General features: G+C 37.5%; 1 non-coding gene across 1 annotated transcript; it reads left to right on the forward strand.

The window, feature by feature from the left end:
• Positions 1-2,759: 2,759 nt before the first annotated feature.
• LOC120068662 lies at positions 2,760-2,866 on the forward strand. Its single transcript, XR_005479297.1, has one exon. It is a non-coding gene; the product is annotated as a small nucleolar RNA R71 (small nucleolar RNA).
• The last annotated feature ends 13,286 nt before the right edge of the window (positions 2,867-16,152 follow it).

A 16,152-nucleotide genomic window follows, 5' to 3' on the forward strand; every position in this document is an offset into this window, starting at 1 on the left:
TTTCAATTGCCTCGATTTTTGTTTTATCCACCTCCAACCCATCCCGGGAAACCTTGTGCCTCAACACTATGCCTTCCTTTACCATGAAATGGAATTTTTTCCAGTTAAGCACCAGATTCGTCTCTTCGCATCTCTTCAGTATCTTCTCCAAGTTGGCTAGACAGACTTCATAAGTGTTCCCATAAACAGAGAACTCATCCATAAAGATTTCGACAGAGTCCTTAAGATAGTCTGAAAAGATGGCCATCATGCACCTTTCGAACATGCTTGGTGCATTGCAGAAGCCGAACGGCATGCGGTGAAAAGCAAAGGTCCCATATGGGCAGGTGAATGTGGTCTTGTCTTGGTCTTCTAGAGCTATCATAATCCAGTTGTACCTAGCATAACCATCCAGAAAGAAGTAAAAGTCATTTCCAGCTAAACGGTTTAGCATTTGATCAATGAACGGTAGGGGGAAATGATCATTCTTTGTGGCCGCATTCAGCTTACGGTAGTCCATGCAAATGCACCATCCGGTGATGGTCCCTTGCGGAATTAGTTCATTATTTTCGTTCGGGACTACCGTCATGCCACCCTTTTTCGGCACATACTATACGGGGTTGACCTACATGCTATCTTCTATAGGATATATAATGCCCGCATCTAATGATTTAATGATCTCCTTTTTAGCGACCTCTTTCATCGCAAGGTTGAGCCTGCGTTGATGTTCGATCATTGCTTTATGGTCTTCTTCGAGATGAATGCAGTGCATATAGTACGCTGGGCTAATTCCTCTATTGTCGGCGAGCGTCTAGCCAATTGCTCGCACATGCTTCCTCAGAATGCTCATCAATGCATTCTTCTGGTCTTCATTAAGCTTAGGGGAAATAATAACAGGCAGCTTCTCATTTTGCCCCAAAAATGCGTACTTTAAATGATTCGGCAAGGTCTTTAACTCCAATGTTAGTGGTTCTAGTAGGGACGGCTGCATTGTTTTTCTTTCTTCTTTTTCTGTTGGCTCTTCTTCTTGGTTTGTGATCATCTCTTCTTCCTTGCTTGTTTTTGTTATAATCACATTACAGGCAGCAATGGATACGCTGGCATCCTCTTCTTCATTTTCTTCATCAAACTTTTCTTCTTCAATCAAATTCTGGTCGTCATCTGAGTCATGCAGGTCTTCTTCATCCGAAAACTTTATGGCTCGGATTATATTGAACTTGAGCTTCTGTCCATTGATGCTCAAAGTGATTTCCCCTTTATGCACATCAATCTGGGCATGACCTGTTGATAAAAATGGTCGCCCCAGAATGATGAGCACATCCTTGTCGGCCTCATAATCCAAAATGATGAAGTCGGCTGGTAGGATAAATTTGTCAATGGTGATCAACACATCCTTCACCTTTCCCTTTGGATGTACTAGAGATCTATCGGCCAGTTGGAGAGTCATGGTTGTGGGCACAAGTTACTCCACATTCAGCTGCTTAAAGATCGACAAAGACATCAAATTGATGCTGGCTTCAAGGTCACACAATGTCTGCCCGATGTATAGTCCTCCTATGGAGCAGGGTATAGTAAAGCTCCCAGGATCGCTCATCTTTGGTGGAATTATTGGTTTTGAACTTTGTGTTAACGCCACCGTGGAAAACTTACCAGCTTCCCTCTTCTTGGTTACCATATCCTTCAGAAACTTTGTATAGGCAGACATCTACTCAATCGCTACATTGAATGGAATATTAATATGTAATTGTTTTAACATAGACAGAAAGTGTTGTTACTGTACCTCTTCGTTCTTTTTCTTTCTTATTCTCTACGGGAAAGGTGGTAACTGCACTCTCACGGTCCCCTTCTGAGTTGGCTTTGAAGTTGACGCAACTTCTGTCTCTATTGCTTCTTTTTCTCCTTCTCTTTCTTATATCACTGCAATTCCAGGTTCCGCTGCAATGGGAGTAATCTTCCTGGGCTCCATTCTTTCCCCCTCCACAGTTTTTCCACTTCACAATGTCACAACCTGACATTGCTCTTTACCTGATCCCCCCGGGTTGCGTGGGAGTTTTATTGAACTCGGCAGATCCCCTTACGGTCTGTTCTTTAGTTCACTTGCAATCTAGCCTATCTGTAATTCTAAATTGCAGATGGACATAGCCTGACTTTGAAGCACAATTTCGTTTTTCTCTATGTACTGCTTCAATAGGCTCTCCAAGGAGGATGATTGCGGTGGTTGCGAGCTACTTGCTTGATTGCTTGTCTGATCGTTATTGCGTGGGAAGAATCCTGGTGGCCTTTCTTTCTGTGCCACAGATTGGAAGTTCTGTTGCTGATTCTTCCATGCAAAATTGGGGTGGTTTCTCCATCCGGGGTTATAAGTATTCAAAAAGGGATTATTTTTTACAAAGTAAACAGAATATGGATTTTGCAGGCATTCCTCCATCGCGTGCCCATCACCACAAGTCGCACACCTTACAGTGTTTTGACTAATTGCATTGATTTGCCCAGTTTGTGGTGTTGGGCTGCTGATCGCAATTCCCTAGATTAAGTTTATCATTGCAGTCATCTGATTCTGTAGTGAAGCAATAGCACCATTACTTACGTTGGCATCCTTGATTCTCAATCTCTAATCAGTCTCTCTTCAATCTTCATTGTTTTTAGAGATGCGATCCAAGATATTCTTAGCCTCGTCATACGTTTTATCAAGCAGACCACCAGCGGCTACCGCATTGGTAGTGGTCTGCGAAGCGGGATTCAAACCATGATAAAATATTTCCATCTGAAGGCAGTCTGGCAAACCATTGTGAGGACAGTATCGGACCAACCACTTAAACCTCGCCCAGGCATCGTTGAGTGATTCGTCCATGTCTTGTTCAAAATTTGTTATGAGTTTCCTTCGTCTAGCATTCTCAGTCGGTGGAAAGTATTTCTTTATGAACTTCTCCACGACCTATTCCCAAGAAGTGATCTCTCCCGGCTCGAGGGTATACACCCATTTTTTTGCCTGATTATAGAGAGAAAATGGAAACAAAGTTAGTCGAACTTCTTTGGCAGAGATATTCGGGACACAAAATTATTGCAAATTTCAATAAAGCTTCAGAGGTGGGCGTGCGGGGCCTCGCCACGCCGTCCTCCGAATTGTCTTGTAGTATGGATCTGTCTCTTATACACATCTAGATGTGTATAAGAGACAGACTCTAGGTTGCGGATGGACGTAGCCTGACTTTGAAGCACAGTTTCGTTTTTCTCTATGTACTGCTTCAATAGGCTCTCCAAGGAGGATGATTGCGGTGGTTGCGAGCTACTTGCTTGATTGCTTGTCTGATCGTTATTGCGTGGGAAGAATCCTGGTGGCCCTTCTTTCTGTGCCACAGATTGGAAGTTCTGTTGCTGATTCTTCCATGCAAAATTGGGGTGGTTTCTCCACCCGGGGTTGTAGGTATTCGAAAAGGGATTATTTTTTACAAAGTAAACAGATTGTGGATTTTGACTGATTGCGTTGATTTGCCCAGTTTGTGGTGTTGGGCTGCTGATCGCAATTCCCTAGATTAAGTTCATCATTGCAGTCATCTGATTCTGTAGTGAAGCAATAGCACCATTACTTACGTTGGCATCCTTGATTCTCAATCTCTAATCACTGTCTCTTATACACATCTAGATGTGTATAAGAGACAGGGTACAAGGCGACCGCATACAATCATATCCTATCTCTAGGATGCATGCAATGCGTTAATAGCAAATAGTGTTTATTCCTAAGCTCCTATCTCTTGATTATGCATTCTAATCTGACTCTCCCGAGCCTAGATTCCTGTCTCTTATACACATCTAGATGTGTATAAGAGACAGTATCTCTAGGATGCATGCAATGCGTTAATAGCAAATAGTGTTTATTCCTAAGCTCCTATCTCTTGATTATGCATTCTAATCTGACTCTCCCGAGCCTAGATTCTAATCTGACTTTCCCAAGCCTAGATCCTGTCCTTAGACTACCCTCCCGAGTATCTCTAATGGACGAATGCAGCATACATAATACAAGATAATCGCATAGCATGAAGATTCCCAATTGTGCTAGCTAAATGCTTTTCAACCTATTCAACCGATTTAGCTACTCATGCGTAAAAAACAGAGAGTGAACAGATATAGAGAAGTAAATCCCATTTTTATAAATGAGTTGAGTACAAAATAAATATGGAAGATAAAGGTAGAGAACCTGGTAGCAATTCCTTGTTGACCGAGGCTCTTACACTGTAAATCTCTATTTGATTCCAAAGATATTCCTGCTTCTGCAGGCGTCGACCCTCTCGCTAATCTTGAAGCTTCCGGCGCTCTCCCAAGCTTACCGGAACGATCTGTCGGCACAACCTTCTTCTCTCGCGTCCCCCTTATGGTAAAAGAAAATCTAAGAACAAGGCTAAACTATGAACAGAATTGTGAACTCGTAAAAATAGTTGAACCCCTTTTCTAAAGGATGCCTTCGGTATTTATAGAATCTCCAGGGTGAAAGGCGACTTCTCTCTCATGATTACACAGATGGGACGGCTTTAATTCCCTGACTGATGCGCCGAATATTTGTCACCGAAAAGCTGAATGTACTTGTTCGTTAGCGGTTGTTAACTTAATTCGGATTTGACTGTCATCAGCTTTCTATCCCATCGTGATTAATTATACCTTTCACCCAGATGCGCTCACCAAGTTACGCTGACCAGGTTGTGGAAATCCTTCTTGAGCAAATGTTTGCGAGCACAATAATCGCAAAGCCTTGCAGTAATGCTGCACTCGACCAATGATTTCCTATGATTGCAATTTCTACCTTGCGTCAACGCATTTTCTACACAAAAATACAAAAATCAACTGTTCCTATGCGATGAACGCATACGACCACAATATTATGAATTTGATGCTTTTTGGACGCAATCTAACATGTTTTATCAACTCAAGTCAGCATTGTTTAAGAACTTAACACTATGATAACGTGCATTTTTGCCCGTTATCAACAATATAATAAAATACAAAGTACACAAAATAATAAACTAGGGCATAAGACGCCCAATACAATAGCTTGGGCTTGAGCCATGCGTGCATTGAGCTTCAACCGGAGTGAGCCTTGGAGCGATGCTGAACCAGGTTAGGTGAAGCGGGTTTCTGGGTCTGAAGCGTCTACACGCGTCAAGCGCCACACACGCAGATCAGATTGTCTCAATGGGTCATGTCACACCCCCTCCCAATTTACCCTCTTAAACTAGAAGAAAATTTGACTACAGCAGTTACCAACCCTTATGTGGCACTTACTGCCTAGCTGACCTGTTTAGGAACCCTGAACATCACAATTGTCATTTAAGAACTAACTGAACTTCGAACTTAAAGACAACCTAGGGTACCATTCATAGTAATTTACAATATGTACATACAAAATGAAGGTTTAGTGGGTCCCATAGAATCAAAATTAGTCCCTAATATGCAACATGTGTAGCGACTGGTTTGGCGTTTCGAGTAGTTTGGAATTCGAGTAATTTGAACAGGGTATGATGTTTGAAAGATAACAAGCTATAGAGATTGGTTTTGGAGCTGAAATTTTGAGGTTAGTAAGCTAACTCATTTATTAACAACTTTTGTGAAGGATGCCTGAGCTAATTGTGAAGGGAAACAGGTGAAATTGTAGGAATAAGCGACTGGTCTAGAATTCGAGCAATCTGGACGGGGTATGATGCTCGAAGGCTAACAAGCTGTAGAGATTGAGTTTGGAGCTGAATTTGAGGTTAGTAAGTTAACTCAAGTATTAAAAACTTTTGTGTAGGATATCTGAGCTAAATGTGAAGGGAGACAGGTGAAACTGTAGGAAGAAACGACTAGTTTGCCATTTCGGGTAGTCTGGAGCAGAGTGGAGGAATTTCGAGTTATCTGTTGAACAAAGAGGAGCTAGACCTGAAATTTAGAGGTCTTGCTGGTTTTTCTTAGTTTCGCTAGTTTTTTGGTCTCGTCAGTAAGCTAAACTTTAATGCTAAAGATCTACTTCTAATACCTTTATGGGAATCTTAGGAAATCTTACAAAGGAAATTATACTATTTCAGGTCGAGAAGAGCTGGAAGAAGCCCATAAACCATTAAGGGCCCAAACAAGTAGTTAGTGACTAATGTTTCAATGTTTTAAAAGTTTATGTTATGTAAGCTATTCTCATGCCAAGTTTTATATAGATTTCCAAGCAACTTGTCTTTATGATTGAAAAATATAACCAACGCGTGATATTTAACAAAGTATGATTTTTCTAAGTATGTTATCTATGTTTAACGCATGCCAAGGCTTCTACGAGCTAGTTCATTTGATTGAAGTTAACTTTTTTTCTAACAATAGAAGCATGCGTTAGGAGTGAGGTTAAAGTTCTATAATGCTTTGTTGTGCTATGTTTTGAACACCTAGCTATCAGTATTTGTGTTGATATTTCTAAAGCACAATGAATAACGGATGCCGAAGGTAGGGAAAGTGTCCTAAAGTGTTTTCTATGCCATGTTTTAAAACTTTATTCACTAATGCTTTTTGAGAATTTGATAGCCCAAGTGGGCTAGATACTAAAGGTAGGGAAGGTATCCAAGTAAACGTGTCTAAGGTATCAACGGTACTTAGTAAATTCCACGTGCACGTAGGTAGTTTAGTATGAAGAGACCGAGGTAGGGGTCTCTTGGCCACAATTCAATATAAAGAGATCGATGTAGGGGCCTCTCTTGGCCAGAGCTTGACATTGGGAATTAGAGCAATAGATGTTCATTCTCAACTAAGGTTTAGTTGGTTTTATTTTTTTTTTTTAAAAAAAAACAATGTTATGTTTTATGCCTTATGATTTATGAAAGTTTCTTGTTATGTTTTCCAGTTAAACTTTAGATGTTTTATGTTAATGTTTAAAGCATGAGATTTCCAGTTTTCTTTAAGTCACTCACTGGGCAATTAGCTCACCTCATTTTAAAATATTTTTCCACCCCACAGGTAGCATGTAAAGCCCTAACCCTAATTCAGAAAGAAGGGAAAATAAAATACTGAAAATAAAGGAAAATATAATGAAAAATATAAATTAAATTATGAGGAAGTTGGGTGGAATTTAGGGAAAATTTTGATAAATTAAGAAATTTATTAATAATTATCCAACAATAGAATATATAGCTATCAATAAGTAAGTAGAATCGGGGAAGATTAATAAGGGAGTTGGAAGCTATTGAATTCGGGGGACAAAGGAAATTAGATAACTTTTCGTTTGGGAACTATTCATTGGAAGGCTTGGGAGGTTGAAATTAATAATTTGAAGGTGGGAAGAATTGGAGGTGAAAATTTATTATCAGTGTACAGGGTAAGTTAAAAATTAAAAAGAAAAGTGGAATCCACGTGTCGCAAGCAGTGAGGGTGACCACTAGCGATATTGGAGGAATTTGGAGAGAATGGAGAGAGCAAGATTAGAGCGAGAGCGAGATTTGAGCAAGAGAATGGGAGAAAGCGAGACTGGTTGAGCGAGAGAATGGGAGAGAGCGAGACTGGTTGAGCAAGAGAATAGGAGAGAGTGAGACTGGTTGAGCGAGAGAATGGGAGAGAGCGAAACTGGCTGAGCGAGAAGGCTGAAGAGAGCGAAATCCTTAGCGAGAAACATGGAGAGAGCGACACTACCGAGAGCCAAATGAGCGAGAAGGCTGAAGAAAGCGAGATCCTTAGCGAGAAACATGGAGAGAGCGACACTGCTGAGAGCCAAATGAGTGAGAGAGTCAGAGAGAGCGAGAGCGGAGAGAACGAAATTTGGATAGAATGTTGTGTTTTAAGGAATGTAATGCGATCTTTGATATTTTTGATAATTAAGTCAAAAATTATGCAATTTAGGTGGCAAAAGGAGATTTCATGCAGAAACTTAGGGATTAAAATGCACGGCCAAGATTACATGCCATAGGAGTAATTTTGGTTGGAAAACTTAAAATTAAACAACTCAAAAGCTCAGTTAACCCCAATAATTTAAAAGAGGCCACTTGTAGGATGTGTTGTCACATAGAGAAGAGTTGAAAACGACTATAAATAAGAGACTTTGGCTGAAGAATTAAACTCATTCTCAAACAAATTCCAATAGTAATAGTCGTGTGGAGAGAATGAGGTAGTTCTGTGAGTTTAAAAGAGAAAAGCTCGAGGGAAGTGCTGTCCAAATTTCCTTCTAAGAGGGAAAGCTTACTGTGAGTGTTATAGCTTCGATAATTAACACATAGTGTGAGTGTTATAGCTTTATAGTTAACATATGTTGTGAGTGTTACATTGCTTTTAGTAACTCAGTCGATGTTGTGCGTATTATGTTGCATGAGAAAATACCATCCCTGCTAGCATGATAATTTTGTTAGGTTAGTATGCGTGGTAAAGTTATGTCACTCCAGAGCATCATTTGTTAGCATGATAGTTGGGTAAAGTCAGTATATTTGGTGAATAGTACGTGCTTTGTTAGTCAGAAAGTACAGTGAGTAGCTTGATGTACTGTGGGTGTTATACTTCTTTGTTAGCACTGTGTCTTTGATAAATCAGTATGTAATGTGAATATTATAGTTGTATAACCTGAACCTCACAGTCTTGAGATGTTAGAATTTGCTATCCTGTGAACTATAGGGTTTGCCATCATCTCTCGTAAGCATTACAGTAGAGTCCATTGTGAATATTTACTTAAGTTAAAAGAGAAGTGCATCATAAATACTGTGAAGCCATGATATTGTTTGTGTGTGACTATGGAAACTGCGATTATGCCCGGGATGTGGTTAGCATGCTTAAAAAAAGTCAACTTCAGTCGGCGGGAAAATTGGTCGGCTTCGGTCGGCGGGAAAATTGGTCGGCCTCGGTCGGCGGGAAATAATAGTCGGTGACGACCGGCAGGAAATATGGTCAAGTACCTAAGCATGACTAGCGGGATAAATAAAATGGTCGATGTGCACATTGGCGGGAATTGGGGTCAATAGGAAGGTTTCCATAGGTGATTGTATTGTTTGATGATAGAAATATGAATTACTATGTGTTGATGTTGGAATACAAATTAGTAGCTGCGTGATTTATGCTATTGATTGCACTTAAGTTCAGTGTGAGTGCCAACATGTGATTGGTTTCCCAAAATGATGATTTTCAAAATGATTTTCATCTTAAAAAGAACCACTCACTAGGCTTAGTAGCTCACACTCTTCAAATTGTTTTCCTAACCCCCTCCCCCCCCCCCCCCAAAGTAGCGTAGCGGAGCGTTCAACAAAGAGTCACCACCCACCACCATTAACTAAAAGCTCGGTAAACTCTCGGGGCACGGCTCAGATCATGTATTGAAAAGAGAAATTAAAATTACATATATAGATAAATAGGTGGAGTATTGTAACCTTTTAATTGGTTGTATAGATTAATAGGTGGGATAATGAAAACCTTTGATTACATGTATAGATAAATAGGTAAATGTTGTAAACCCATTGTAATTATAATAAATAGCGAAAACAATAGTTAGTACAAATATTGTCTTAGAAGGGTTATAATCACTCTCACGCTCCCTTCCCGGTCTTAGGGGTTTAAGGCCTGGGAGGGGGTGTGACAGTCAAGTTCCCAGAAGTTGATCCTATTGCTACTCTGCCATTTGAAAACTCTTGAGAAGAGAAGAACTTAGGTAGTTATCTGTATATATTGTACACATGTTAAAGGAAGGTGTTCAAGGACTAGTAAATGTGTTTTGGGACCCACTGTATCTGATTCGGTATATATGTGTCAGTTGTATGTTAACATAATAAAACCCTATAGTTGAATGTGAATACTCTGATGGTTTTATTTATGTAAATATTGATGGTTAAAGTTGCATACGCATATTAGGGTTTTTATATAGGTTATGAATGTAAGTGTCAGCTAAAGGGTCGGTAACTGCTGCCGTCACATCTCCCTTCAGGTTAAGAAGATAATCTGAGGAGGGGGGGTGACAGGTCGGGTCAATGTGTCAGAACTTGGGTCTGGAAGCTCAATCCGGGTCTGTGATGAAATTTCTTCAAATTTGATGTTGTTCTTTTCACCGGAATCGAATAAAAAAAAACTAATCCCGACTCTAAAGACTTTAGCAAATTTACAGACCTTTCACGACACGTTAAAGTCCATAAAACACTATGCAATTACAATAATTATTACAACCCAAGAGGAATAACGGATGCCAAAACCGAGATTATTCATTTTAGCACACACAGCATTCATCAAATAAATCAATACCCACCATATCCACAAATTAACAAAAAAAAAATGAGTACTTTAAGCATGCTCTAATACCAATTGATGGAACGAACACATGTGCAACGGAAGAAAAACATATCTAAAGTATCTAATTAGGTTGATTACAAAAATAAACATGCATTAATAAAACAAGAAAAATGGGAAAGAATACAATCTTTGTAGACTTTGAATCTTCTCCAAATTAGCTTCAATCTCCTCATGCACGGTTCGTAGACCACCATAAGAGTTTTCTTGACTATTCTCCGGCCTTAGAACGGGATGGTAGAATCTGGTAAGTGACTAATTTGGAGAGGAAATGGTTAAGACTTTAAGAGAAAATTGCAATGATTATCACATAATCTCATCCAATTCTACTATGGCCAAGAGTTGTTGAACTTCAATAAACACTTCCTTTTAAAGACCATTACATACAAAACATGCAACTTTGAGTTTGAAGAGAATTTGACACTAAAAAATCTACTAACTCAAAGTGGGATTTAGTGGGCCAAGTGTCTTCAAATGAAGACAATATTTAGTAATTCAATAGTTGGAATTTCTCACTCACAAATATTGAATCTTTCCACTAACTTGGTCAAAGTTTGACTCTCAAAGTCCAAAGTTAATAAATTTAACTTTTTGACTTTCAAAAATCAAAAGTTAGTAATTAGATTTCCATTGCATTTTTTACCTAGTCAACAATCTGATTTTTAATGCAATTTTGACCAATTTCATTTAATTTCAAAATTAATTCTAATAATCAGTTTTAAAGATAAATTAATATTAAATAAATAATTAAATAATTTAATTAATTTAATTAATTTAATTTAATATTAAATCCAACACTAATCCTAATTTATATGAATCCCTATTCATAATCTTGATATTTAAATCTTATTTAAATATCTCATATTTTCTCTCTCTTTATGTTTAATTCACAATTAAACATTAGGTTAAATACCGCTTTGCTCCAAAAACTGAATTTGAACACTTCAAATTTGTTCGTCACACTGTTTTAAGGTTTAGTCCGATATGAGTTAGTAGGGGAACCTCATGGACTTATAGATCATGGGCTCTAACGATCCGCGATTAACCGGCTAAACTCTTTAACCCAATTAACCACCATTCGTTAACTGTTGGGTCACTCTACTAAAGCCCAGTAGTTTCACTCTCCTCACTGTAGATATATTATGTCTACTCGATAATTTTCAAATTCTAGTTTTAATAATATTGACTAATTTAATATATATTAAAATTAAACCATATATTATATCTCATATAATATATAACCTATAGTTTATATTATATCATATATAATATAATCTATAGTTTATCTTCTTTCATATAACCAATAGTATTAATATGAATCACATTCGTATTAATTTTAACCTATAGTTTTTATATGAATTATATTCACATAATTAATATTTGAATCACATTCAAATATTTATTTCTCTCATCAAACTTCATATTATAATGTATCAACATACATTATATTAATTGAATATTATTAATCCTTATTGAGCTAACAAAGAGACCTTATGGACCTACAGATTAGAAGCTCCAATGATACAAAATTAATTAATTAAACTCTTTAATTAAATTAATCCTCATTCTCCAACTGCCAATCGTTCCACTAAAGACCGATAGCTACACTCTTCATACTGTAAATATATTTATGTGTCCATTGGATATAACCAGTCGACAGTGCGATGACCCTTCACAAATTACCGTAAGTACAACTGGGTCAAATTTATCATTGTACCCCTATAGTTACATCTAACTTCTTAAGTACCCCTGATTCATCTAATGAATAATTAGCCATAGTCCCACTATAACTAAACCCCTCTCTGGCTAGTTGATGTATTTATGAAATGGAAATATGGATGATATGCGTCGATGGAATTTCGTTGTGCACTCAAGTTTTCCCAGTGGAATTCAAGTGTAAATTCCTCTGAGTTTCCTGGTAAGTTCAGGGTCGAACACAGGGACTTGTGAAAACAGATTGCGTTGGTCATTTTTATAAAGACTTTGTGGTAACCGGATAAATAAATAAAGTGTTGGGTTTGCTGTTTGCGTTAATGAAAAATAAGTAAATGCGGCGGAGTTTGAAAAGAGTTGGTAAACAGGAGATGCGATGAATATGCAGTGAACGGGTTGAGAAGGGTTTCAGCAAACACTCCTTAGAATGCGTTCATGCTTTGCGATCATGCAACATGCATACAATAGTAAACCATCTCTCGATGTGAATGCTACAGCTTCTAATGCTAGAACGCATGCGATGTATGTGCAAAGGTGTCTATAGGGGCCCATACATAAGCCTCTAATTCTTGTCTATGCGATGATACACAAACAAGGAGACCACATATCATCATATCTATTCCTAGGATGCATGCATGCAAGTTGACAAACAGAGCTTATCTCTAAGTCCGTATCTCTTGTTTATGCAAGTCTAATCTTGCTCTTTTGAGTCCAGATTCCAACCTAGCTCTCTCGAGACATTAGGTTCTTTCTTTAGACTCTCTCTCTAGTAACTCTAAAGGGTATTTTACACAGCATAAAACAAGACAATCGCAAGCAATGAACTTCCTAAGTCATGTTAGCTTAGTTCTTCTCAATCCATTCGACTAGTTTAGTTACTCATGCATATTAAGAGAGTGAACAGATGTAGAAATGGAACTTCCATTGTATAAATATGAAGATGAAGTACAAAATAACAATGCAAGTATAGAATAAAGAGCCTGGTAGCAATCTCTTACTGCCAGGCGTTTACTCTTTTCTACTCGTGCTCAAAATATAATCTCGCTCTCGTGAAAGTCGGTCCGTTCTCTTCTCTTACGCCCCAAGGTTCTCTCTCGAGTTGCCCTGAGCGATCTCCGGTGCCACCACTTCTCTCTTGCTCCCCCTTAAAATGGAAAGGAAAACTATAAACAGAGGCGTGAACTTATGGAACAAAAGATTGTAAAAACGGTGAACCCCTTCTCTGAAGAATGCCCTTGGAATTTATAAAGCATCCATGGTGAAAGGCGGCTTCTCTCTCCTGGTCGTATAGATGGGATAGCTTTAATTCCTGACTGATGCGCCGAATAATTGTCACCGATAAAGCTGAATGTACTTTGTGACCATTATCGGTTGTTAACTTAATTTGGATTCGACTGTCATCAGCTTTCTATCCCATCACGCTTAATTGGCTTTTCACCTAGATGTGCCCACCATGTTGCGCTAACCAAGCTGCGGCGATCCTTCTTGGGTGAATGTTTGCGAGCATGATCAACGCAAAGCCTTGCGGTGAAGTTGCGCTCGACCAATGATTTCTATGATCACAATTCTTGCATTGTGTTAACGCATATTCTGTACAAAAATACAAAAATCAATTGTTCTAATGCGCTAAATGCATGCGACCACAATATTACGAAATTGATGCTTAATGGACGCAAAGTACATATTTCATCAACACAATCCAACATTGTTTAAGAACTTAGCACTATGATAACGTGCATTTCTACCCATTATCACTAGTGAGAGAGTGAGACGCCTCATTGTTTAAAATCCAAAATCATCCCTTAAGGGAGAAATTTATCTACTTACCCTAACAATGACAAGGAGTGGATTCCTTCTTGTGTAGCTGTAATCCCATCTCCTCACTTAGACGAATCCCCAAAATGGTAGGCATATTGAGTCGGAGAAACTGGCATTTCTCACCCGTGCAAATCAAAGGATCACCCTCATAGACAGGAGTTCACAATTCACTCAGGATTAAGGTCAAGTCACCTATGGTTATCCTGATGAAATGTAAGTCTCTTCTAGTAATGGTGTTATAAAGAGAGACTAAATATTTCGTGGTCCGATCTTATACAAACTCTTTGTATAGGATATCTCTACTCACATGTCTCCACATGAATGATCAGGATCAGATCATTTATAATACTTTACAACAATTATAACAATTACAAAGTAGATGGTATCTGCAATATCTCCAGGATAAGGTACCTAACTCTATCCATCTACTACTGACCTTTTAGGTTATCACTTAAACATGATCCACTTGTATATCATCGCATACATGTTTAAGCTACATTAAATAACTTAGGATCTTAGTTTATTGGTTTTGGGTTAATGCAACTAAATATCAAACAAAACAACAACTTATTTTATTAAATCAATAATCTGTTTCTACAAATAAATTACAAACTAAGAAATTACGAGATTTAGAGCAGCAACCCCAACAGACATAACCCTAGTCTTGTCCTTGCATGATCTCCTTTGAGTGACTGCGGATGGCAGGTTCGTGTAACTGTTGTTTGCGGTAGTGGTTTTGGATGTGGCTTTCTTTGATGTCATTGGTTGGTTTGAATGACGAGAGAGAGATGAGAGGTAGAGATGTCTCATTGGGTCTGCCAATTTGTTCACACGAGGTTTTCAAAGAAATGTGTTTCGGTGGCTTTGAGCTTGTATTTATGTAAATTTGACGCGATGTGGTTCAATCTCGAGTATTTCATCCTGTGATTCTCTCTCAATTGAATGCGTACGTTTGACGCATGGAAGTGGAGCATGTGCATGTTCTCGAAGTTGGAGTCTTGGAAGAATATTTGTATTCCAAAGAGCTTCAGTCTTCAAACATGATTCAACTTTAGGAGTTAGGGAGTCTTCTAAATATCGGGTGAATTCTCTCTAGGCTATCTAGAGTTTAAAATTTTTTAACCTCTTCCTAAACTCCCTAAACTTCATAATTCCTTACTTCTCACTATTCTACTCCTTATCCTAAACACACACAAATAGTTTTTGAAGAGACTATTTGTGTGTGTTTGGGATTATAAAAAAAAAAAAAAAAAACTTCTTTTTCTAACTTATTGACCACTGAGTTTTTTAGACTTACAAGAATGATGCTTCGATTGAAGAGAGGTCGTGACACAACAAATTGAATAGAATTCCTAGAACCTTTTACTAAGATTATTAGGAAACTACCTAATCATACAATGAATCAAATTGATAGGAATTCTAAAGCCAATCTATTAATAACCAAAATATTTAATAAGAAATTAAGGGTTTTGAGAAAGCTTATGATTTTGGGTTGAGGTGCATTGACACTATCATAAGAAAAGAAGTGACCCCACTTGCACTAAGTAATTCGACTCTACACTCCTAAGATACAACATCCTTCAAGAACGCTTGTGTGCAGCTAATCAATCTTACGAATTTCGTTAGGCTTGTAGCTCATAAAACCTTTTTGGAATAGTACATTAAAATAAGAGATTTTCTATGTCTATCGAAACTGTATTTTTTTTTTTATTGAAGGAAGAAGACGATTAAAAGGTCCTAACCACCCCCAAGTAGCATTAAAGTATTTTTAAAATGTGGGAGAAAAGTAGACTTTTTATCTACCATTAACGTTTTTAAAATTAAATTAAATTAAATGATTGATAAAAATTAAAATCGAAAAACATAAGAAAATCAATTAAATTATCCAATATTAACGAACTTCCAAATTGAGTTTTATACTTGAATTCTTTCAAAATCACTCACCACTTTTTGAAGTGGGATAGCTTAATCTATTTATGGAAAAAGAGTGAATATCTTTTGAAGACTAAAGCTAACTTATCATAAGAAATCCACATAATTGTTTTACAATAATAACAAAGTTAAACATTGAAGAGTGAATTCATCTTATCTATATATCTATTTACTATCTAAAAGAGGCTATAGGGGAGAAACTTTTTGTTTTTCTTTTTCCCCTTTTAGTTGATGGTCATAAGGTTATATGATGTAATTTCAATTAAATCTAATTTTTCTTTAAAAATCTTACTTTATTTAATTTTAATTCACATAAAATGATAAGAAAGAAATTTTAAAAAAAATCAAAATCTTACATTCAAGTGAAGTGCATACAAAATTGTTCGACAAAAATCTATCGTCCACATTAAGATGATAATAATTTTCGAGAAAAAAAAATTCTAATTTTAGCTAATAATT

Source organism: Benincasa hispida, chromosome 12 (assembly GCF_009727055.1).
Source record: "Benincasa hispida cultivar B227 chromosome 12, ASM972705v1, whole genome shotgun sequence".
NCBI lineage: Eukaryota > Viridiplantae > Streptophyta > Magnoliopsida > Cucurbitales > Cucurbitaceae > Benincasa > Benincasa hispida.